At 28.7% G+C, this 26,965-nt stretch overlaps 1 long non-coding RNA gene across 1 annotated transcript; it reads left to right on the top strand.

Annotated features, from left to right (window-relative positions):
- The first annotated feature begins 2,644 nt into the window (after positions 1-2,644).
- On the top strand, positions 2,645-5,188 carry LOC139426193 (uncharacterized). Its single transcript, XR_011637390.1, has 3 exons — positions 2,645-2,710; positions 2,796-2,939; positions 4,542-5,188. It is a non-coding gene; the product is annotated as an uncharacterized lncRNA (long non-coding RNA).
- The last annotated feature ends 21,777 nt before the right edge of the window (positions 5,189-26,965 follow it).

Consider the following 26,965-nt stretch of genomic DNA (forward strand, 5'->3'; position numbering starts at 1 on the left):
ATCAAGAGAAGTTTGATTCTCATGGACTAACAATCCATGATGATCCAAGATGGACCACGATGGTTCAATCTATACATTTCCATGATGGTTTAATGGTAATTCTAGTTGGTTCTCAGGAATATACCATCAAAGCAATTTTTTATTTATTTTGGGCATTCATAAATCAGTCCAAATTCCCACATTGGAATGAGGGTTGTTCATGATCGTTCTAACATTTGAGAAGGAAATTTCTGATGTTTTAACAGGTACAAATCATCCAAACAAGTTGCTATTCTTATGTCGGATCATCATAAATCAGTCCGAATTCCTACATTGGGGTGATGGTTACTTATGTTGGTTACCATCAAAAATATAATAGTTCATGATGGAATTATTGATGTTTACCATCAAGATTATGTTGGTCCGTCAATGGAACACCATCAAAAATTTTGACTTGGATATTGGGACCATATTTTCCAATTTGCAAACCTTTGTACGATTGAAGTTGGAGTCATGATGTTTAATTGCGGCTGTTACTAATATATAAAGTTTCCTCATTCTTTCTGGACTAGGGGGTTCAACTATTGTAGTTAGAGCATCCTACTACAAACCCGGCGTTCCCTGGTTCGAATCCTGTCGGCAGCTAATGAACATCTCTCTCAAACATCTCTATCTCCACATCATTATTGAGACTATGCACTTTGCTCAAAAATCTGTACGTGCTGCTTCAAATTTGAGCAAGCCATTATGCTCATTAATTAGAATGTGGAGTTTTCTAATTCGATTGCATTTGTTTCGGAGCTAGTTTGACGCATTTTGGTTCAATTTTAGGAAACAATTTTTTAAAGTGATTCTAAGTATAATAGTCTCTTAATACAGTAGTTTTGTGTCGAATATTTTAGTTTTAAATGTGCTAAATCTGACACACTTACTGTATTTTTGGATTAAATACTATATTAAGTTGTTTCTATTTAAATACTTTATGTTAAGTCGGAGTTTTTTCTACAACTATTTTCAATTATTTATTTATCTTATTTATTTTTTACAATTTAAAAGCAATACCTGATTTACATACGAAGTTTTTTTTAATATAAAATTGTAACAGATTATTACCGCATTAAAAAAGCTATTTCAAATGCAAAAGGGATTAAATTTCTATAGTTAAGCTTCTTAATGGAAGCATCCTTTAATAAATATACTGCTAGGAATAGAAACGACAAAAATGCTTTTAAAATAATTCTCTTTATGAATAATTAATTTTATGGAATTCAATTTATATTATGACACAATTATAAAAAAGAAACTACGTATGAAAAAAAATAGATTTTCACATTGCTCTCATTATATTATTATATAGGATTAAAGGATTTAAATTAATAAAAGCTGTAACAAATTTACTTTATGCTTGTGGTAAAGTGAGAATTCTTAGCCAAAAAACCATAGTTAAACCGTTTATTTTTTTAAAAAAATTCCTTCGAAATTTAATGCGATTAAAATTAAAAATCGCAGGGAAAGATTATAGCTATTGTAAATCGCACTGTGAAGATTGTGATTGCATATTTTTTTGAATTAGATGTGCTACCCAAAAAATTATGTAAAGAAATTTATTTATTTCCAGTTAACACGAAATAGAGATTTTGAACTAAACGAGCAGCTGGAAGATTGTAATTTAAATCTAAACAGCTAAAACGAGATAAACTTGCACCAAACACTAGTCCATTCACGCCATACGAGAATTATTTTCACTTCCAAAAACACTAGTGATGGCGTGTTTTAGAGATCACCAGTAGTTGCTTTGCTATCAAGAATGAAGCTTGCGAGAGTTTGTTTTTGTTTTCCCTGCTGGTATACTGGCGATTCTCACGAAATACGACAATTGACAGCTTTTTATTCCAAGATCTAATACTATACTATTAAAGTAACTTTTTTTCTTCAAATTTTAATTAATAGCAATGATGTTAGCATTTTAAAGTGACTTTGCACTAGTATTGAATGTTTTGTAGGTTTCAAAAATTTAATTTAATTTCAAAATGTCATTTTCCTGGTATGCCACAAACAATATTTACAATAATTACAAGTTTCAAAACTACCCAAAAATTTTTTAATATTTTTTTTTTATCTCAAATGTCGTACGAATTTCTAGAATATATGCAGAGGAAATTACTTCCAAAATCTAATATAATTTTTTTTAATGTAAATAATTTGATTGTAGCATGAAAATATATCATTCTGATGAAATATGAAAATATATCGCTTTCATCATAATACAGAATTTTTTTTTTTTAAATCTTTTAAAATTTGTATTTATTTATTTTTATTTTTTCTAATTTTGCCTTACTTATCGGTATATATTACAGAAGCTGACCATAGAAAGAGTGCACCGGATGCGAATTGCCAGACCATACCGCGGATTGGAAAGGGTTGGCGAAAATTTCTATTGGCGTTAAAGGAGCGTTCTAGGCAATATCCAAACAGCTGTGCTCTTAATGTTTTTGTTTTGTTTTCGTTATCGCGTAACATTTAACAAGTTAGATATAGATGCGACGTTTCTTAGTATCAATAAAGCGGATCTTCCAAACAAATTCTCGAATATCATAACAAAGAATGACGAAATCCGCCATTAAATCATATAATGACATCCTAGCTTGGATTGACGCCTTCAGCGATAATACCTGCACATCATGGATTACACGCAGATCTCGTCCAACTGAGACAAAAAACTTATTTGCAGGTACGTGTTCTTTAACTGTTTTATAATTTTTTCTGTAGATATTTGAATAATTTGTTACTAAATTATGCTTTTCTTATCCTCTTAGAAAAGACTTTGTGTGCCATCACAGCAGTTGCAATAAAAGTTACGCTGCTATTAGAAAGACAAAAGACTGCCAGTGCGCTGCTTGCATTTACATAGCCATCAAGCGCTCAACTGCAACTACAAAAAGAAATGTAAATTTGTGAAGGTAAATTATTATTAATTTATTAATTATTTCTGATTTAATGTCAAATTCTGCATTAAATGAAATATAAAATGTATTTTTTTGATATAGCGTCGATATAATCTTTTGTATCTGTTAACTAAATTGTGTTTATAACCGTTTTTCAAGCAGCCGTAATAAAACTAAGATTAAAAAAAATATACATTTTTGCCTCCATAACCAATTCTATATTTTCATAACTTTCATTAAATGTATCTCAAATAGTGAACTTGTTTTCCCACTACTTGAAATTAATAATTTCACAATAACTGTTAATCCATAATAATGAAATGATCATTACAATAAAATTGGTTAACTTAAAAGATTTCAATTTTTTTTATTGTTTAGCAGAGATTTTTATTGTTTCCAATTCCATATTCATTAATTGAACTTAATGGTTCTGCTCGATAACCATTTACAATTTTTCTTAAATTTTATTTAATTTTCAGTTATTATAAAATTCTTTAAATATTTTTCGACGTAGAGAATATTTAGCAATAATGCGAAAAGCTGAAATTTACAAATGTATAATATTTATAAATGTTTAAGAGAATTTTTATCAACTATTTGGTACTAATTATTTTTGTTGAAATGTTCATTATACACAGTTTTATAATAATAATCGTAAAATTCATTGAGCAATTGAGCATTACATTTTAAAATGCAAGTAGAATTTAATAATTATTTCATTTTATAAATGTAAAACGGTAGAAAAGTAACTTTGTCATAATGTATTGCATGATACGAGAAAATTATGCGATTGCTTTATGATGAAAGAACAACAATTTAAGTTTTAAACTTTTGTGGAAAGGAAATTTTTTTTTTCTCCTCTCATTGGTGCTAGCGATTAGAGAGTCTTTTATCTTATAAATATTAAGTCAATATTGCTCCCTTTTAAATAAAAATGCATTTCGCTCCGAAAAAAAAATTAAATGAACTCTGTCATGTTTTTGGATTTTGTCAATAGAAATAGATTATTGCAGCAAAAACTTTTAAATTTCTAATCAAACTTTCCTTTATAATTTTGTGTAATTAATTATTAATAATTAATTATTAATAATTATATAAATGACTATTAAAAGGAATTAATTTAGAATGTTCCATTTTAGTGAATTAACTGCTTACGAATAAAAATAAGAATATTTAGGTTTAAAATTGCATATGACAGTTAAATACAGTAGTTTTTATATAACCTATATGACTCTGCGCATTTGTTTCTAGAAAGAGTTTTTATCTAATAATTTGAACTATAAGTATAGTGAGCTTTAATAAGATATTCATATTATTTTCGACTTCTTTTTAATAAGACATTTTGTAACGATACTGTTTCTATGAGAGCAAATATTATGAGTAATATTTCCATGATAGCAAATTTAAAATATTTCAAATTTCTTTTATAAATATTTCAAGACGAAAATAATCTCTTTTTTTCATATCTTTGACTATTTCTCTAATTTACGAATAATGAGAAACTGGAAACAAACAATATTAAGATTATTTACTCGTTTGTCTGATTTTAATAATTTACTGCAAATTCTAAAGGTATTTAACATTGGAAATTCTTAGAGAATTATTTTAATATTTTAGACTCAAAGAAGATGCCATCTGAAATTTGACATGTCCAGAACACTTTCAAACAGGATAAAGAAAAGGATTGATGGAGTTAAAACTCGGAGCGCATGGGACTCCTTTCAAAGTACAGCTGGTGCCCACATTTCTAAAACCTCCAGAGGAAAAATTAAAGTCTAACCTTCTTCAATAAGCCGAAGAAGAGTTGGAGTTACTAGGGGCAGAAAGAGGATACCCTCTGGGCATCTACCAGTTCGTGAGAAACACTCAAGGAAGAAAAGAAAAAGATATCTCGCTGAAAATGTAAGAAAAAATCAAGGTAGCGCAACATCGCATCAGAAAATTTTCATTATCTTTCACTATACGTTTTTTTAATTATGTTAGTTTTCCAATTATGTTATTTTTTTAATTATGTTTTTAATTACTTTAATCATTTAACAGTTACGTATGATACGCATGTATGTTACGTATAAACCTGTACGCAATAAACGTAACTAAAATGTATTTTTGAAATTGTGCATTATCTATCAATTGCATTTATTATTCTAATAGTGAAAAAGTATCAGGGTATCTATGACCTCCGTAATAAATGAAGTATTTACGGACTTTTATGTATATTAAGGAATTGAATCAATTTCTCATGAAGTTTGAGATCTCATCCCATTGAAAAAAAAGTCATTTGATAAATATTTGCTTACAATAAATGCTTCTAGTAACAAAACAAACGTCATTGAAGAAAAATCCCTTCATTTGCACTTTTTTTCCTTCTTGAAATTATTGTACATATTTCATTTTTCACTAGCGAATTTCTGATTACTTTGAAATTTTAAAAATATCGATTATTTCATTTGCAAAAATTTTTTACTTTAAAGCGTGATAACATTTTTGAATACTCTAGTTTTTTTTCTAGTAAATAGTATGTCTTTGTTAATTTCTTAAAAAAGTCTTCATAAAAAAGTTTACATTATTTTTTTTATCAAGATTGATTTAATAGAGAATATCACTAAATTAAAACAGGTTATGTTTTCTTACAATAAAAGTTAAATAGAATTAATTCTTTAAAATAGCGTTCCAATAAAACATGGTATTGAAATGTTACGTTATTTTTTGTGAATGGTTCATTAATAAAATATTTTTATTTCTTCGCAAACACAATTCCTGTAAAAAAAATTTAAAAAATTAAATCATGGCTATAGTTCGTTCACCAGGAGTTGAGACTTGGCTCCACCTCCTCGGACGCAGAATTCATTTCAGCGCGGGAGTTAGAAGAGAAACATCTCCGTTGTTGAAATTGAGACAACCCTTAATTTGCGCCAAACTTTCTCCATCTAGGNAATGTAAATTCGTTCTCCCACCACATTTAAGTGTAATCCATCGCCAATTCCAACTGCAATCGCCAACCCTTTCCAATCCGCGGTATGGTCTGGCGATTCGCTCACCGGATGGTGTTACTGTACTTGTAAAATGCTCTGCTGAAAAAAGTGTAGCTTTTGGTGGAGATATACAAAATATGCATTTCTGATGTTGAAAAAGAATGTAATATAATTATTAAAGAAGTAAACTCTTCTTTAGCAGTCGATAAATTCATTGAAGGAAAGAAAATCATTCCCTTCAAGGGGTCTATGAATGTATACCAAATCTAACTTCTAAACTAATATATCATTTTCTTGGTCTTCTAGTTATTTTCCTGGTGAATTTTGGTGAGTTGAAAATTTGGTGAATTTCCATTTATTTATTTCTTGAGTAAATGTCAATTAACTACACTGCTGTCTGTATGATATTAAAGAAGGTAACTAAAAAATTAGATGATTTTGAAGACTTAAAATTTGAGGAAAATTCTTTTTTTGAATTGTCATGTTTCCAAAGAATCACCCATATATTCGTTGTTGAAATATGTGTATAATTCGCTGTTCATGCATAGATTCGTTGTTAATATGTTATTATGTATGTGTATATTCGTTGTTAATATGTTGAAATAATTCGTTGTTGAAATATGTGTTTAGGTTTTTAGTTGTGTTGGAAGGATAATTATATATTGTATCGAGCAGAAGGGTTCGTGTCGATTGGAGAGGAATAAAACAGACCTTGGGACTCCAAAAATTTCTTATCGGAAATTTATTGAAAATACAGCAATTTCCAGCACTCAATTACAGCACAAATATCGGCGCAACAAACAAAATACAGGAAACTCACCAGATACTTGCAGATCAGAATAATATTGCCCTCACAAACAGAATAATGTTCTACTTCCGCTCTTTACGATGCACACTCCTATTTATATTTAGGTTTAGCGAACGGAACCCAGGAAGTTTCGACAATTTCCGTGTAACTCCGTAAATATTAGTCTCATTAATATTAGTTCTATTGCTTTAAAAACTTGAAATTTCTAGAACTATCATTTGGTCGGCAAAATGATTACCAAGTCACCAAAATTGGCAAAAATGTTGCAAGTTGGCAAAAATGTTGCCGAACCAAGGTTTCCATAAGACATGCATTAGGCGTTGCATTAGGCTCTCTAAATTACAATAGAATTATGCCACCTTCTTGCAGATTTTCTAATTAAGCTGGTTATTTTGAGACCGTCTGAGATATTTAGTTTCATCACTAAAGAATATTCGCAAAATTATACACGTATTTATAAATTCGTAACAATATTAATTTTCAAATCACTGTGAACTTTATTAATTGCTTTATAATGCATAATTTCTATCTACTTCCTTTCGGTTAAGCCTAGATCGAATTCTTCTTAATAACTTTATTGTGTCACACTTATGTTTGATTAACACAAGTTTCATTTTAAGAATTAGTGTTTACATGCATTCTAAATTAATGACTATTACCTTATATTTCATCATAAAAATAATTTTACTGATTCTTATGTGTATCTTATCTAATTTTAATGATTGATTTCAAAGTTACTAAATAACAAAAATGGTGGCAATAACTTCACACCAAATAGATTTACACGAATGTCCTTGGCTTTTAGTGTAGTGAATTGCATAGAACTATGATTTGTGTATGACGTTCTGCTACAGCACTTTGGTGTAACCATTTTTGGCACTGAGATACGCTAAAATATTTTTACAGTGTATACACATTTCTTTAACTAACATCAACGGGTAAACACAGGTTTATAAAATTTTTAGTAAATTTTGCAGAGAATTTTTAGTAAAGCTTTCATGTCGTGACAAAATTTGTTGGCCTAAAAACTGAAGGGATAATGGAAACACAATTGCAAGTAACACCTTTATTATTGCTTTTCCCTTTCATTGAAACGTTATTTCTATTCTTTATTTATTTTTATTTTTTTGCAGAAATGATAAAAACTTCTAATAGAAGCTTGGATGTCTTAACGCAATTTGTTGGCTTAAAAACTGAAGGGGTAACGGAAACGCAATTACAAATAACACCTTTTTTTAATTTCTGTTGCCGTTCTTTTTCCTTTCATTAACGCTTTATTTTCATTATTTTTCGCATTTTTATTTTTATTACTTATTTTTCTTTTTGCAGAAAAGCTGAAAACTTCTAAAAAGCTTGGATGTCATGAGACGCTATTTGTAGGCTTAAAAATAATTATTTTAAGAAAATTTCCAGTGAGCTACTTTATTGAATTTCCAATAAATTGCAGATTACCGGATAAAAGCAACTTTTTTACATGCTTATATATAATATTGTTTTTTCCCCAGAAACAATCTCCAAAAAAGTTTTCTTAAGAATCGCTTTCTTAACAGCTTTATAATGTTTCTAACCATGAACCTTTCAGTTATATCTAACTGGAAACAAAGAACAATTTTTCCGTTGAAGTTCTTTGGCGAAATACATATCTAAAATTAGTATAATTTGGCAACAAAAGGATGCTAGTCTATTTTTTATTCTATGCCAACAGAAATGCATTAACAGTGGGTAATTATACTCATCAAATCCCTTTCATGCCGCTTAAAAATTACAAAAAACATTCCGAAATTGTGTTTTGTTTTCATTTTGAATCTGATTCAAATCATAACAATAGAAATAAATTAAAATTTTGGCTCTTTTCTGCTTATTACCGTCGTCTACTTTCTGCAAAATTAAAAGCAGATATTCATTTGTATAGTTTATTGTTTGAAAACTAAAATTTTTTTCACTATTTTAAATTATCATTTCCAGAAAAAGAGATTTTTTTGAAAAGACGTTTATTGTGCAAAAAGAAACACTGCATTTTAATAAGATTTTTTTAAACGAATTTGTTGTTATATATGTTTAATTTAAGCAGATCTTTTAATTAAATCCTGTTGAGGAAGGAACAAAAGATGTTGGATAAAATATATATTAAAATTATGTGAATCGTTAAATATAAAAGGTAAGCATTTGACTAAACGATATATAAGTTATAAATAAATAATATTTTTTAGTCAAAACTAAACATAAAAATTTCAATATTTAACCTTTACTTCTAAGTTTTATTCATTTTATCAAACCTAATTTTTCGTTTTGAGTATATTTCAAATCATATCACATAAAACATGCAATTAAGGAAGGAGTTAAATTTTTCGCAAAAATAACTTTAAAAATTCTATTTTATTCATTGGTTTATATTAAGGTTTTTTTTTTAAATAAAAATGCATAATTTTTAATCATAAGTAATTACGTTGAGAAAAATAGTATGGAAGAAAGTACAAAAATATGACTCAATTTACCATGTTTCTGACCATAGAAATACCATAAAGCACTTCGGTAATGATTTTTGGAAAAATTAACAATAAAATAAAGTTTTACAAGCATGATGTTTCGTAGTAAATTTTGTAAAATTTGGTAATTTTATCATGATGCCTTAGAGCATGATATAAAAAAAATTATGCTTCGATTTTGTATTTTAATTAAATGAGTGACAATAAGAAATATAATTTTGAAGACCAAAATTTTCGAAGGATAATCGTTACCATACGAATGAGAAAATTACCAAATAAATAGTTAAAATACAGCATGCTTTGGTCGTATAAAAAAGAATGCTGTTTATTTAATTTTTATTTGTTTACCAGAAAGATCATTACCTTTGAAATAGGGTAAATTTTCAGTCATTTTTTTTCTCTCCGTGTATTGATGAAAACTTATTGTTGAAAAATATGCAGTGCTATGAATAAGTACTTAACTATAATTTTTGTCAAACGCATGGCTGTAGTTTGAAAAATATCCACTGTCGAATAATACGTTTTCTCGTGAAAAATCGATTGGGTGAGTCTAGGTTAGATGGCCATGACATGTTTAAATATCAGTTAATGTTTCTTTTATTTGGAAATTTGGATAAAGTGTTTCGTTTCATGAAAGCGAGAAATATGTAAAATTTTAATGTTTGTTTGTTGCTGTTGTGCTGTTTCTAATGCCCCTTGTCTATACCAACAAGCCTGCTTGGTGAAACCAAGCAAATTTAAGACTGAAAAAGCATTTCTTGTTCTTCTGTGGTGTCACCTATGGCCAAAAATATGACTTCAGCCACACATACGTCACAGCCCGTTTATAAGATTGACCCATTCACGCATTCATCCACAGATCGTAATTTTGACTTGAACCAGAGAACGATCAATCTCCAATTCAGTACTTTCAGAGGTATTATTTGTTATGGGAACATGGTGGACTTTGTGACCCGACGGATTTAACTTGCACCAGTCACCATTTACTGCACGGGAAGAATTCGGCTGTCGGGGAGCGAACTCACATACTCTTAGACATGGGTCCAACGCCCTATCGAACATGCTGTCCCATACTTATGCTTGTATTATTTGGAAATTAAATATTCGCAGTTTATATCTTATTTTCAACTAGCTGGACCTTTATGTCATATGCATAATCCAATCTTTGTTCCTGAGTAAAAAGCAAAGGGATATAATGACTGAATAATGTTTTAAAATTGGTTTCCCTCTCTTTTTCATCTTTAGGAGGGATGGCCACTTGTGTATAAACATATCAGGGATCGTAAGGTCCTTAATCCACTGGCGGTTTAGCAAATGGGCAAAATTAAGAAGAATGCTTCTCCCTAATACACCATCTCCCTGTCCTCCCTGTCTTGCATAGAATACGCTAGTTTTCTTATTTTAACTTCTCGTTACCCTTACTGTATTAAATGGCCAACTACACCTCAACACTAAAGAGATATAGCTACTTTTAGGTTGTTTTTAAAACACTTTTCTTTAAAACTATTTTATTCTCAATAATTCATTATGTTTCGCTAAAAATATGTTTAGCGCATGCATATACATAAACATTTCTTCTATTTATTATTCTTCGTATTTTTTTTTCCATTTGAGAAAACTATTGTAATTTATTCTACACTTACGCTATATAAAACTAAATATACGTTAGGATAAAAATGTAATTGTTAGAAAAATGCATTGTTTAGCTAGGTATGATTAGAAATTTCAACATCAAAGAGTGCAGAGAGAAAAAAGTATGGTAAAAACAACCAGAGTGTGGCAAAATTTGAAGTGTTTCTTGCTCTGTAGAAACACCAAAAAGCTTGGACAATTTTACCAAAGCGATAAGTAATGATTTTGGTAAAAATTAACAATAAAATATGATTTTATAATGTGTGATAAAATTTCGTAATCTTTATATGTAAACCAAATGAATGGTTTAAATAGCGTACGTCTTGGTTTTATCAACCAAAATTATGTTTTTTTTGTTTTTTGTTTATTTATATTTTTAAAAGAAATATCAGTATTACGCAAGTACTCGCTATTACTAAAGCTTACTAAACGACATCCAACGTAGCGCTACAGGTCCTCGCAGTCTCTTTACCAATTAAATTTGGTAAATGTGCTGAAATGTGCTAAATTAAGCGTGATACTTTTGAGCAGGACATAAAAACCATTTATTCGGTAAAATTTACCTTTCAGTTTCGTATTTTATGCTAAATGAGTCACAATAAGTACAATAATTTTAAAAACCAGAATTTGCAGTAAACCGTTACCATATAAACAGAAAAATTACCGAATGAAGGATTTAATTTCAATATATTTTGGTTTCATTATCCAGAAGAGGTTTTTATTTAATTAGAAATGACATTACCATGCAATATGGCAATTTTTCCAGAATTTTTACTTCTGTGTGAAAATATTCGTGTTTCTCATTCCCAAATATCTTTTCAAAATCTAGACTTTTAATAATTTATGTGGACATAATCTAACCTATTTCATTTAAATTCTTTTTATTTCATTCATGCTTATCAGTTTTATTCATTTTTATGCCCTTGATATATTTTGCCTTTTATTTTCTGTTTATTTAAAAAGCATTAAATAGGTATTTAGGAGTGGCGCAATATTTCTCGTAAATTATTATAAAATGTCAGTTTTATTAATCGTAATGAGCTATCTTGGCCTTAAGAATTTCATTAACTGCAAGCAATGTAACGTGTTTATGACAAAGTTTTACGAGGTCTTTTAATATTAACATTTGTGTGGAAGAATGAAAATAAACTATTGAAAATTACGCCAGGAAAAGAATAAATATTAAATTTCTTTAATATTTACTTGTTATCAAATGCAAAATGAATATTCGCTAACTTTGGTAAACTCACCATGCGTAATTTAGGAATTAAAAAAAGGTATACTAGTATAAATAAATTGCAGATTTAAAATTAAGGGAAGAGCTAAAGTGAGTTTTTATGGCAAATTATTATTTTGAAGTTTTTCTAAATTTTATGTAGTAAAATTTTTTTTTAATTCTTTGAACTTTTTTAAAATTAAATGTTTTATAATAAAAAAAACATATAGTGCTGGAAAAAAAACATGTAGTTTCCATATGTTCAAGCTGAGTGGTCATATATTTCGAAATAAATAGTGATTATTTTCATAAATGTTTAGTAGCATTTTTTCATTAAAAGTTACTGTATATTAATCAACTTGTATTGTTTACGTCTGCTTCATCGGACTGCTAAAATAAGCTGAATATATTCCTAATGTTAATAAAACGTCACTGTTAAAAATTCCAGATCAAATTAAGGTAAAAAGTACCGCCACTCAACAAAAAATATGATATGCGGTAACTTATACAGTAAGAACGATCGTAAAATCACTGAATCACTCCAATCAAATAAATGTAAGGTTGCGGCGTAACTACCACTACGATTATTAAACAACAATTCACTAGTATATAAGACATGCTAACTTGATTCTATCTTCAGGTACCTTTTGATGGGTGATGGTTGACATTGTCTGATGGTCTTTCTCCTCATTGGTGACTTGCAGACGTGATATGATCACGCCTAGTTCGATGGGCGGTCCACATTGAACAGTTGACTTGCTATTTGTGACTGTGTCATTGTCCTCCTCGCGCTGTTGCTTCTCAGTCTCATTTATACACAATGGGATCCTGCACACACTCGACTGCTAATAGCCACACAGGAGTGACCATATATGCAACCATGAACTTGATACAGTGTTCATGGCTAAACCTCAAATTCTGGTGTCCTTAATCCAGCCTTCCCGGTCTTTCACAAATGCAGCAATTTGTGGAATCAGTTCATTGAATTCTATACCTGATAAAATTCTGGTGAGAAAGTATTGTGGCGTAACTATCACTACTATTATTAAACATCAATTTACTAATATATAAGACCTGCTAACTTGATTCAAACTCGAGGTACATTTTGATCGGGGCTAAAGAGAGAATAAAAGGGCTGGTTCACTCCTTTGAAAATACTCTAGTCGTGCCAAGATTTTTGCCTGTGACGTTACTGCCGCGCAAAGTTTGAATTTTTAGTTCAAGAACGGAGCGTTCAGTCTAACTAGCTTTAACTAATATTGGAGCATTCCTTTTTGTGACATATTCCAAGACATTCGTTGTTTTCTATAATGATTTTCTTCAGTTTTTTGAAGTGAATATCAAAAATTTAAAAAGCAATTATTACAATAAGCATTATTTTAATACCATTTCAAAAAGCAATTATTATCTCTATATCTTCATTATTTTTTTATTATTAGGACATTTAAAATCCGTCAGAGTAAGATACATTTTAACCACTAGATTAACTCATGCTCCAGAGAGTTTGTTTAGCTAAATTGAGGTCTTACCAGATTTAATGACCTGTAATTACAAGATTTAAACACTTTTTAACTGTAAATAAGCTACCTAAAATTTCGTCAAGAGTATGCACATAATAAAAAGTTCAGAAATAGGTTGTTATTTAACTGCAGAATAGTTAGAAAAAGCGTTTAAAAAAGGCACAAAAACTATAGTTTCAGAAAATAATAATATTCTGAACAACGTTGAAGATATAATACATGACTTACTTAGCTCCATTCCTATGTCTTAGGATATAGACCTTAATTTGGAAAACAAAATGATCAATTCACAAGAAAAAGAAGGACTAAATTATATTTCTGGTTGCAAAGCAATTCTCCTTAAAATTATTGATTCAAAATTAGGAATACCATCTTCTCAGTACATCCAACTACAGGAGAGCAATACGGAATGAATAAATTTCTTATCTAAAGGAAGATTAATTATTCCGTCAGCAGCATGGATAGATGTGTGTCAGGAATTTGAGAACATTTTTCAAAGTGTGCATGTGACATCTTACAGAAAATCAAAAGGTGTTATCAAGGAACTTATAAATGAATTAGAGGGACGATATCCCGCAGTGAATAAAACAGCAATACGCTTGTTGTTGTTGACGTATGCCTGTTTAGGCACAGGGGGTGCGACTGTTCTTAATTTCCAGTGGCGCCATCTATGGCCGACTTTTCGACTTCTACCACACCATACGTCACATTCGTTTATAGGGTGAACCCATTCATACACCCACTCATTCATCCACAGATCGTAATTTTGACCTGAATCAGAGAGCAGTCGATCTCCAATCCAGTACCCCCAGAGGTTTTGATTTGTTATGGGAAAATGGAGGACATTTTCGACTCGACAGAATTAACGTGCATCAGTCACTTTATTTCGGTCGGCTGGTTTCGAACCCACCAACTCTCGCTCGTGGCCCCAGCGCCCTACCGACCATCCTGTCCCGGCCCTGCAATACACTTATTTTGTCTTTTTAGAACTTTTATAAGAATACGATATCTAAATAGAAACCGCCTCGTTACTTAAAAAAGAAAGACAGGCGAAAAAATTAAAAAATGGATTAAGTTAAAGATAAAAAAAAAACTTGAAACAAAAGTATAAATAATTAATAGTTAAAGTTCTCCTTATTACATAACATAGTTTTTAAGATAGTTACTCTAAATATTTTTTTTAATAATATTCTCTAAAATTTAAATATATGTAAGCAATTGTACAATTTCTAACATTCTTATAAACCTAAATTATTATTTTGTTTCAGTTATAAACGTTTAAGGTTATTGTTTCCTAATGATTAAGTATAAACAACATTAACAGCATATTTTAAAATCAGGATTCTAAATTTAACCCAACTTAACAAATTATTGTTATCGAACAATCTGTAGCCAAAAAGTGTCGATATATGCTTTAATTTTATTTAATAATAAAAGTTAAAACTGAAAATTTTGAAACAAAGTATTTAAAACGTCGCGACAACTAGTAAAATATTTTTATTAGTTTACAATGGTATTTTTTTCAATATTAGGGCCAAGAAAAATTTTTGAACTATGTTTTTGAACGGAAATAATGTATTAATTGTGTAACGTTTGAAAGCTAATATCAAGAAGAAGTCGAACTTGTTTTTACAGAGAGAATGATGCAAATTTTTCATAACGTCTTTGCTTGCAATCTCCGAGATCTGTGTCTGGCGTGACGTCATGACGAGGGAAATCATAGCTTCAGTTCTAAGAGAGGAATGAACTAGCTCTTAGCCCTGCATTTTGATAGGCGAAGGTTGGCATTGTACAATGGTTTTTCCCCACAAGGTGTTATATTTTAAGGTAAAATTAAGGTTTGCCATAAATTGGATTTTACTGATCATGTACTCAAAGTGAGAGTAATTAATGCCGTAATTTGATACAGAATTTTTTACAGTGTTGTTATAATTAAACTAATTTTTTTAGTATTAAAATAACAGCGAAATAAATATTATATACCAATAAACCAGATATAAGCAATATAAAGTGATTTGTATTAACTCATTTTGAAACTTGCAGGAATTGTGGTATCTCTCTTAGATTTATTTAAAACTTACAATTATGCAGGATTCTTTTTAAAACAAAGAATGATTGCAAGAATAAGAGTATTTTCCCATTGCGCATAAAACTTTATATTTTAAACAAATTTTTAACGCAAATGCATCAAACAGCTAAATTAGGAGTATAAAAACCATATAAATTCATATTTATGAAGGTAATGTAGGAAATATACTTAGGGATTGTGTGCATATTGTTTGCACAAATGCTTAAGTTTATGACAAAATTTTACAGTTTTCACTAAAGTTAAACTAAATAAATTTAAGGAAAACTGTAAAAAGGAAGAGGTTTCAGAAGATTCAGTAAAATAAAGTTTAAAAGTAATATATCATACTTTATTAAATTTCTTATATTTATTAAAATTACAAATATGCTTTTTAAAAAAATTATATATTGTTCCATAAAAGTCGAATTATATGAAATTGAAAAAGAGATTATAAACAAGAATGCAATAAAGTACCAAATATAAAATAAATTTTCTGAGATATTATTCTGGTATATATTTTGTTTTTCAACAAGCTAATTTAGAAGTTAAAATTTGTAATTGCATTTAAAGAATAATAAGAATTCGAAACAATTTTTTCCTGCAAATATTTTAAAAAGATATGAAATGATTTAATAAATATGATCTCATTTAAAAGATTTTGTTATGAAGATTAAATAGAGTTTTACGTTTCAAATTCGTTTATGCTAATAAAAAATTACCAGTTGTTTGCTGTTTTAATTATTCTTTTCAAGTGTCATTGAAATTATTTTTAAGTTTCGTTAACATTATTTTTAAGTTTTTCCAATAGGATTACGCAAAATTGAACAAAAAACAAACAAAAATGTTCCGCATGTAAAAAAGGCATATAATAATATTTAAAAACATTTATAAAATGCTTTAAATTATTTTTGATTTAATATTCCTTTTGACTTTTTACTTAATAATGCTTTAACTTAATCTAAACTGAACATTTCATTCTAACATACAGCATGAAAAACAATTTTGATGGTGCATGATATTTGAAATAAAAGATTATTTGTTGTGACATTTAGAATTGGAGAAATTTGTTGATTTAATACTATTACCCACATAATAAAGTAAATCATAACTGAAACTCTTATCATGATTTGCATGAATGCAAAGAAAATATATGCATAATAAATTCGTATTTTAATTTTATTGCTTGATTTATAGAAGAAATTCTTGTTCCAAAATGCTTATGAATAGTTTAAAACGATGATAAATAAAGTCTAAGCTAAAGTTACTCCCATAAAACGGAGTTTCATATGAGTGCAAATATATGACTAGCGTTTTTCAAAACATTGAGATAATAATTTATCATAATTTTTCACACTTCAATGATATTGAAGCAGTGTTTTACGCTGTTAGAATTTTCATTCTAAAATTATGGTAAAATAATCAGCATCATTCTGTCCATCCATTTAACCATAATTTTCTCGGCAAAGAACATTTTTTTTCTTGCTGGTTTTGAGATTTTGCAACAAGTATGGTTTTGAGAAGTATGAATTTAAAACTATACGGTTTTTAACCATTTACAACTAGCATGGCTTCAAAACCGATAAAAAGAATTTAAACTTCATTCGTTGAAAATATAAAATATTAGCACACATCGAGTGTGATAATAAAATAACTTTGGCCACATACATCCCAGCAGCGAGCACGCTGATCAAGAAAACGGAATAAAATATTGCACAAATGTACTAATATGAAGTAGGCACACTAGAAAGGTGTTAATATTAAATTACAACGCTTATTTCCCAAAGGTTACGAACGTATTAATTGACAAGTCCTATTAATGTTTTCTTAAAACGTAATCATCACAAGAAAAAAACACTTTAAAAGGAGCGATATGTTTGTCATGAAAAACGATTGAAAAACAGAATAAAATCTCGCAAAAATGTACTAGTATGAAGTAGGCGCTCTAGAATGGCGTTAATATCAAATATCCCGTTCTTTCGATTGCTATTATAATTAACAACGTTTATTTCCCAAAGACTCTAAACATATTGATCGTCCTATAAATGTTTCTTTTAAACATTATCCCCTCAGGAAAAAAAAACCCTTTAAAAAGAGCGATATTTTTTGCATAAATATGATTGAACTAGGCAAAAATGTAAAGAAAGTTTTCTGAATCAACGCCTTACTAATCGAGTTTAGGTAATAAAGAAGAAAAAAGAAGTATAGTTATCTGCATATTACATCTTGCTCCCTCACTACACTGAAAAAAAATGTATTTTCAAAACTGCCAAAGTATGGTGCAATTTATAATGTTTCTGGTTCTATGGGAACACCAAAAAGTAATTCTAAACGAAATCTAATTCTAAACGAAACATTTCAGTAGTGAATTTTTGTAAAATTTACAATAAAATATGGTTTTTTAATGTGTAAAAAATTTGGCAAATGTGCTAAAATTTAGTAATTTTATCTTGATACTTTAAAGCGGGTCTTAAAAACCATTAATACAGTTTTAGGCCTTGCTTTAAAGAACCTGATTCACCTCATTGGAATCTATCACCCCCTGAGGCATTACGGCTCTGAACTAAATACTGTAAAAAAATAGATAATGAAACCTTGGACATTATTTCTAAAAATGCGTTATTAATGTTATTAAAAAACGCTAAAATACCTTGCACATTATTTCTAAAATCGTATAAGTAAACACTATAATTCAAAAACGCAGCAGTTGAGAAGTGTATTATTTATTTGCGTCAAGACAACTACTTCTTCTTATTCTTAATGTATGTTTCAGTTTTTTCGTTTAATCCAAAATACAAGACCCGACGTATAATTTTTAATATCAGGATGAACTTTGAAATGATTGTTAATTTTGATTTACAAGTTAAGAGAAATAAACAAATCAAACAATCATAATGTGCTTCCGAATAGTAGGATTAAAAAAAAAATCGAAAAATTCTTACTAATTTTGATGGAATGTTGAAATTTACGAGAAGAAAAAAATTTTGCTGAAAGTACCGTACTGCATGGAAAAGTGCGATAATTACCAAACAGTTCAGTACCGTATGATACCCTTCTGATAAGCAAAAGCCATAATTCTGGTACAAATACCACAAAATGCAGTATTTAAACCATTCATTTGGTATTTTTTCCGTTCATACGTTAACCGGAAATTCTGGTTTTCAAAATTATAATTCTTTCTACGACGCAAGGCTAAAAAAATACAAAACTGAAAGGTAAATTTAAACGAATAAATGATTTCTATACCATACTCTAAGATATCATGATAAAATTAACAAATTTTACCATATTTGTCAAATTTTATCGCATATTATAAAAGTATATTAAATCGCTAATTTTTCCAAAACCATAACCTAAGAAAATCGGTTAAAATGACCGAGATTATTGGTAGTCTCATAGAGCCAGAAACAGCTCAATTTTACTTAGTTTTGTAGTTTTGACAATACTTGTCGCAGAGCTATGATGGCTCAGAGGATATAGCGAGCGAGGGAACCGGGTTCTAATCCCAGCGATGGCTCGTTGATACACATTCTGCATCCGGCTCGTACGGACAACAGTGCTGACGTAAAATATCCTCATTGGTAGACCCCTTGCTGTCAGGCTTACCGTGGGTGGTTTTCGTGGTTTTCCTTTCCATGTAACGCAAATGCTGGTTAGTTCTATAAAAAGTCCTCCTTGAAGAAAAGTTTCTCCCAATACTTTATCCAGGAGTTTACTTGTCTTCTGGATTGGGTTCAAAATTACAAGGCTACGGAGATTGAACATTTGTAGTCGTAAACCCAAAAAATATGGTCGTCTGTTAAACGACGGTTATATAGTAAAATACTTGTCGTAAATACATTTAATAAAGTATGCACTCATTAAATGATGTAAATACCATTTTGTACCAATGATGTAAATACCAATACCTTTTTCAATCTTTCAGGGTTATTTATCGCTCTTTCTCGACCGCTCATATTTTTTTCTTGAAATCTTTTTTTTCGAAATTTTTTAACTCCTCTAAAAGGTTAGTTATTTTCTATTAAAGGAATTCTTGAACAATTGAATTTAGATTGTGTTCTAATTGAGCTTTTATATCTCGTGTTGAATTGTCAACATCACATAAAGCCATGCATTCCTCTACTGAAACATAAATAATTCTTCTTCCTTCTCAATTACTGCCTCTAATTCAAATAATGGGGATATAAATATTTTTCTGTACTCTTTCTTTTAGAACGTGTACGTATACAATTTGTCCCTCTGTCACTCTTATACATTAAGGCACGTCATATACCAATTACTACACGGAGAGAAACAATCTGGTAAAATTACTGTAATTTTTGATAAGGACATTTCTGGTAAAAAGATAAAAGAAACATAATTTTGTTTCATGAAATTAAAATATGCGGCATTTAAGCTTTTTATTTGGAAATTTTTCCATCCATATGGTAATAGTTTACTGGAAATTTTGGTTTTCAAAATCATAGTTTTTATTGTAACACAGTGAAAGATGCAAAATTGAAAATTAGATTTAATCCTATAAGTGGTTTTTATGCCATGTTCTCAGGTATCATGATAAATTATCAAATTTAACTACATTTACCAAATTTCATCACGGATTATGAATCTTTATTTTATTGTTAGCTTCAACAAATTATTACTGAAGATCTATTGCAAAAATTTCAGAGCTTTTGGTGATCCCGTAGAGCTAGAAACACGGTAAATTTTACCATATTCTGGTTATTTTGACCATACATTTTTTTCTCAATGTAGAATTGTAAAGAAAATAATGCAATGAGACATAAAGTCAATTGTTTGGCACCATTTGATAAAACTTTATCAGTTAAAAAAGTAGTATTTTGTTTAATATTTTTTTTAAAATTTGAAATGGCTTCTTAAAGAGATGGTCTATAAATAATGTACTTGGTTTTGTCAGTTAAATAAATATTTTGATATTTGTTTTCTTAGTTACAGGCTTCACAAAGTTATGGGTTATGAAATTTTTTTATTTTATTTCATAGGTTGAAATTCTTAACCACAATGAAAAATTGTAAGAAAGGAAGGAAACTTGATTCAAATGAATTTGTGGGCATTTTTATAGCATATAAATAATTTTCATGACTTTTTTGTGGCTGTTATTTCATGACCAAAATGCATAGATAGAAAGATAAAAACATTCTAATATGTACAAGAAATTTAAATAATAAAATTGTCACTGTTTTTAAATAATAATTAAAATTACTATATTCTTTTAAAACAATAATTATTTGAATTTTCACTCATAAGAGTTTATCTTTTGTAGTATTAATAATTCTCAGTAAAGACCACACATGATTTGCAATTATTTGAATCTGTGTTCTAAAGAGGTTAAATAAGTAAAAAAAAAATGTTACAGGCAGTAGAAAGACAGTAAATAAATGGAATGACAAAGTATATTAGTAAGATAAAAATTCCTTAATATTTAATTAATTGCGAAGTTGTTTCAACACTGAGAAATAATTCCTGAAATTTTTATTAGATACTGTGTTCCTTTTTTATTTCTCAATTAAATATCTACACATTTATTTAAACTTCAAACATTAACTGACACTTTCCTAATCTTATAAGCCTTTTTTTATTAAGGAATATGTTTATGTAAATTTTAATTCTAAAAATAACCGCATAGAAATTTTTTGAATAAAATAGAAAGTGCTGACGAATAAAGTCTTTCAGTTTATGCAAATGTTTAAAAATAACTAAATCTTTAATGACTGGAAGTTTAATTTTTCTTACAACATTTTTCTAGGAAAAAGAAAATCTTTCATTAGACGAGAACTTTTTAAAAGAATATGTGGCTTAACTTATCATTGAAGAAAAACAAATACAAACCGGTTGAAAAATTAATATTGTTCTTTTTCTTTTAAACTATTTCAAAAACTTATAGCACTGAGAAATAATAATTTATTCTGCTTATTTTTAAAAACTACTCTCGAATAGCTTTTTAATTTGTGTTGCTTTTTTAAATTAACTTTATTGTTAAGTTTNAAAAAAAAAAAAAAAAAAAAAAAAAAAAAAAAAAAAAAAAAAAAAAAAAGAAGGAAAAGAAACCCTGAATAAAAATAACTTCTTGTGTTTACATTTTAAAATTATTATTTTTTTCTTCTAAATTTACTTTCATAGTTATTCGCTTTTAAATTTACCTTATGTTTAAACTATTTTAATATAGTTAGTTAAAGTACTTTATGCAATTTTATTAATAATCGAATGCTGAAGTCTTTCTTTAAGTTTCGAGATGTTATTTTTAAATATTTATATCATGATTATGCAAATAAATAATTAACATGCATTACGTTATATTACATATTACGTTACGTTAGAATAATTACCATTCATATAAAAAAAATTTAAAAAAATTTAAATAAAATTTTTACTTAGTACATATAAATTTAAAATTATTTTTTCGAAATCATGCCATAATTTTTTTTTAACTCCCTTAAATTTTTTTTGAGGACGCAAATTTTTTTTGATAGAATGAAACAATTTAACAACAGTACTTATAAAAGCTATTAAATAATAATACATAATCAAAAGATTTAATTTGAAAATTCCGCTTTATGCTAAAGAAACCAAGCTCCAAATTTGCAAGTATCTCTAGAAACGAAGTTTTCTAACATAATAATTATAATACATAATCAGAAGACTTAATTTAAAAATTCCGCTTTAGGCTAAGAAAAACAAGCTACAAATTTACAAGGATCTATAGAAACCTAGATTTCTTTTATAATAATAATAATACATAATCAAAAGACTTAATTTGAAAATTCTGCTTTATGCTAAGGAAACCAAGCTTCATATTTACAAGGATCAATAGAGACTAAGTTTTCTAAGAGAGGGCGCTGCAAACTAGTCTGGAGCGACCTGCAATCCAAGAAAAAACTGGCACAGTCCAAGAATACACTTACAGATGTAAGAGGGAATACTTGGTGAAAAGAAAACTCTTATGGTATCCTAAGCGGATGCTGGAAATTGTGCTTAAAAATCTTCATCCACTCTTCTTAAATTACTTTTCAAAAATTTTATTCACTTTCAGAACCCCAATTCAATTTCTAGTATTGTAAACTAATTATATTATTATCTTTAAATTTTAACTAATGCTCATTTTACTAATCAAACATAATATTAAAAATACGCTTAATGATTCACAAGATTTTCTTTTTTTTAATAATATCCGTGCTTACGTATATAAGTACTTCTTTGGTGTTATAACCTTGTATTAAACAATTCATAATCATAAATGTTATACTATTAAGAAAAGATTCTCTTTCTTTTTTTTGTTCTAGAAATCATTAGGTCAACTCATTAAGATAACAACAAATAAATGATTGAATGACGTAACCTTTACCGTGACAGACTCACTATGGAGAAAATGATGTGCTCACTATTGTTTAGTTCTAGTAAACAATGAGACCTCAGCAAGACGATTTGTAAGACATTGTTCTTTTTACTATTTTATGAAATGCTTATGAAACTATTACAATAACGAACGAATATTTTTCGACAATAAAAATTCTAGTTAATAAAAAATTATTGCTGAAGGGCAATTATAATTTTAGAGCATTATAGTATAATATAATATGTTGCTTTATGATAAATACTACAAAGCAATATCATATATAAATTGATTAAAGAAATATAAAGTTACAAATTAAGTCTTTTTTAAGCTTTAAAATTTCGACTAAAATAAAAACTTGGCTGTTGATGACATCAGCTGTAGTGTCACGAAAATGTTGACGACAAGCTATATTTTCTTCATTATTCAAAAAGAAACTAGTTAAAAAAAGAAGATTCATAAACAAAACTGTCTGTGAATTTCAAAAAAAAAAAAGAGAAAGTAGAGCTGTTAACGCAAATAAAAAAACAATAAAATATAATGCCAAATAATTTTTATGTAAACTTATTATTTGCGTAAACTGAATGATGATACAAATGCACTTTCAACTTACACTAATGATATTTATCTAAACAAATCAGTTTGTTTATATTGTTACGAATTCGCAAGTATGAGTATTATTTTGCTACTATTTTTTGTTAATTTGACAAAATGTCTCATATGGGCACTATGTAATAAGTTTAATAATAAAAATTGAGAGGAAATTTGCATTTTTCTTTCGAATTTAGAGAAAAAATAACACCTAATGTATTTTCCTCGAAATACTTGGTTTGACGTCATTTTTGCAGACTTGGCGGCAATCTTAGTAGCTTGTCGACCCTATTGGCAACGAAATGATAGTTCTGGTAACCTTGAATTGAAGATCGATAGGACCAATAATAACGGAATTAGGCGAGAATCGTCTAGATAAGTATCGAAAGTTCCGGTATTTCATCGCCAAGGCTACATAAATAGGAATGTCTCACATGTGACTGCAGTAATGTTCTGACTTGATTTAGTTTATTGACTGTTTTCTGGAAGCTTCTGGTAATAATACTTTAGTAGTCTCAAGGATTGTTTTATTCATATCTAACTTAACTAGGAAAATGGATTAACTGGTGAAGATACTTCAAAAGATAGAGACCAATCTTAACGCTAGCCGAGAAAAGATGGATGCCATGTTAGACGCCATTCAGGAGCTGTTTAAAACCAATCAGGAAAGATGAAAGCTAAGATTTATGTCAGACAAGTAGAAGTTGGGAAGGAAGTATCTTTTGTAGAGGAAGAACGAATTTAAAGCAGTGGAAATTAGAATGAATTCTGTGGAAGCATTTTCTGAGGTGACAGATACATTTATTTCTGTTGAAGAGGTATCATAGGTGTCATCTGAATGCATTTTTTCTTCTATCGCTAGGTTAATATAAGTATTTTGAAGCATATTAATTATATAAAAATAAATAAAATGTTTACTTAAAGGTCTGCATGAATAAATTTAAATAGAACGTTATGAGGAAAACTGAAAACAAACCAATGAGTTACATTAACAAGCAATTCAACGTTTTGATGCTAAAAACATTGGAGTGTCAACTTTTGTGTCAAAACAACGAATGAAAGAAAAAAAAAATGCTGGGACTCAAGAAAAAAAATTCAAGGAAAATAAAAGGAATTTATCAATCGATTTGGGGAGCAACATAATGAATTGAAATTTGGAAGGTAAGAAACATGGGTGAGATGAAGGAATACGTAGAAATCCCAGAAATCGCATAATGAAGATATTAACACGTTAGTTGCCAGATCACGTGCCGAAATTCTTTCATACTGCTTGTACCTATAAATAGATCCAGTGGCAAGATGCATATTATCAAACAATTATTTCTGCAGAAAACTTGATGTTTTCTCACCTCGGTAACGTATATTCAAATAAACTCATTGTAAAGTAAAAAATAAAATGACAGCTAAAATAAGAAAATTTAATCCTGATTTTGCCCTTATAGGTTACCGTTCCTCAATGATAGATTTAGCATATCCACCTGAAATCAGATGGCAATGAACTTGTAAAGGGAAAATAGATTTTGAATTATCTAGGGAAAGAAAATATTAAGGACTTTAACTGTATTATTAAAATTTTCTCACAATATGAAAAGATTTCTAGATAAAGTTAGAGCAACGTGAATGATTTTAGCAAAAAAAAAACTGAAACGTATGGTTAAAAGCACAGCTAACTAGGTTGGTAAAAGATCGTTTAGCATCATGATTTTGAACATGTGTTTAGTCTGAGTTTAAGGAAAAGATTAATTTTTTCTTTTATAAGCAACTCCATATTGACAAGAAATTTGGCAAATACCCAGCTTTTGTTGTCAACAATAAATTACTTAAAATTGCTGAAATTTAGTTTGTCAGTAGGAGAGAAAATGTCTTTGAAACTAACTTTATTCAAAGTATTTGCAAATTAGGGACTAATTCTTGGTAATATGGTAATCTAATAATAAGGTCTGATAATATGTTAAGTTACTAAAGCTCTTTCCTACTCTCTCTGATGTTACTCATTAATTCGAATTTTCTCTCCTCAGTAACATATAAAATTGACTATCTACTTACGCTACTTTAGTTGTTCGTCTTTTCTTTCTTAGTTGTAACTTGTTTGCAATTAAGAAAAGAATTAAATAATTAATTGAAGAATGAATTTCAGTTTAAACTAGTGCAAAAGCATGTTTTAAGGCAAAATGTTTGAAATTGAGTTTACTGAAATTTCAGAATCTCTTTACTCTCAGATTTCTAAAAATACTTTACTTATGTTTGTACTGTAAGCTCCAATTATTTGCAAAGTTATAGCATTTTTTATCTTAGGCAATGACAGTGGTGAGACTAATGATTTTAAGTCTTTAAATGCGTTTATCTTAAAATCAAATTTTTTCGCATTCTTCACCACCTTAAACACGATATCTCATGTTGTTTTTAAAATATTTGTCAACAATTTTTCACTAGTGTTAATGATCATAGCACACATGTTTTGAACGTGTCATTTTTTTAATGCTTTTATTTTGCAGCCACAAGCGCAGAAATTTTTAAGAATTTGCTTTTTTTAAACTACATTGATCACTAATTCAGTAGTATAAGCCCTTTATTTTAAGATAAAAGCTCGAAACACAGTTGATAGCATTCTAAATGAAATTCTTAAATGATTCTTTGCTTACAGAGTTCACCGTATATCCAAAGAAATGCCTTATTCTTCCCTAAAAGTGGCCATTTAAAAAATAAATAATAATAAGTTTTTTTCTAGATTTATAAGTTTTTGCTCATAACAAATAGACTAGTTTTTTCAAATTTTGTATTAATATTTAAAAAAATGTTGTTGAAACTAGTCGGATACCTTAATAAAGCAAAATACACAAATAACTTTTGATTATTTGATTGGATTGCGAGATGACCAATTACTATCAAACTTGCATTATCCGCATTGATTAATTTATTCAGATAATCTAGAAAACCAACCAATGATTGCCACTAAAAATGTCACATGCCAAATTTAGCTGAGATGGCTCAACATATAGCTCTTTTAAAAACGGAAACTGAAATAACCAGAGAGAGCATAAGCTAGGCAGAAGTGAGTAGTCTTTGTCGATAGATCTCTATTTTAGTATTTTGTCGAAAGCGCTTTTTTTCACGAATTTATATATTACGAATTTATTTGACAATTTTTGATTTATATCACGAATTCATTTGTTTTATTATGGTTATTAGTTATTCATTGAAAAATGAGTCTCAGTCAATGAGTCTTTATTTGAATTCAAATTTATTTTAATGACTTAGTATTTACTAAAAAGATGTAATTTAAAAAAAAAAGTTGTTAGATGGATTTGAATGACTGTTTTGAATTCTTAGAATTTTGTGCATTTGCAATGCACCTAAGTTAGTAGCGAGCGAAGCGAGCTTGGTTTGCGAAGCAAACCATATA

The sequence above is a fragment of the Parasteatoda tepidariorum genome, chromosome 8 (assembly GCF_043381705.1).
Source record: "Parasteatoda tepidariorum isolate YZ-2023 chromosome 8, CAS_Ptep_4.0, whole genome shotgun sequence".
Lineage (NCBI taxonomy): Eukaryota > Metazoa > Arthropoda > Arachnida > Araneae > Theridiidae > Parasteatoda > Parasteatoda tepidariorum.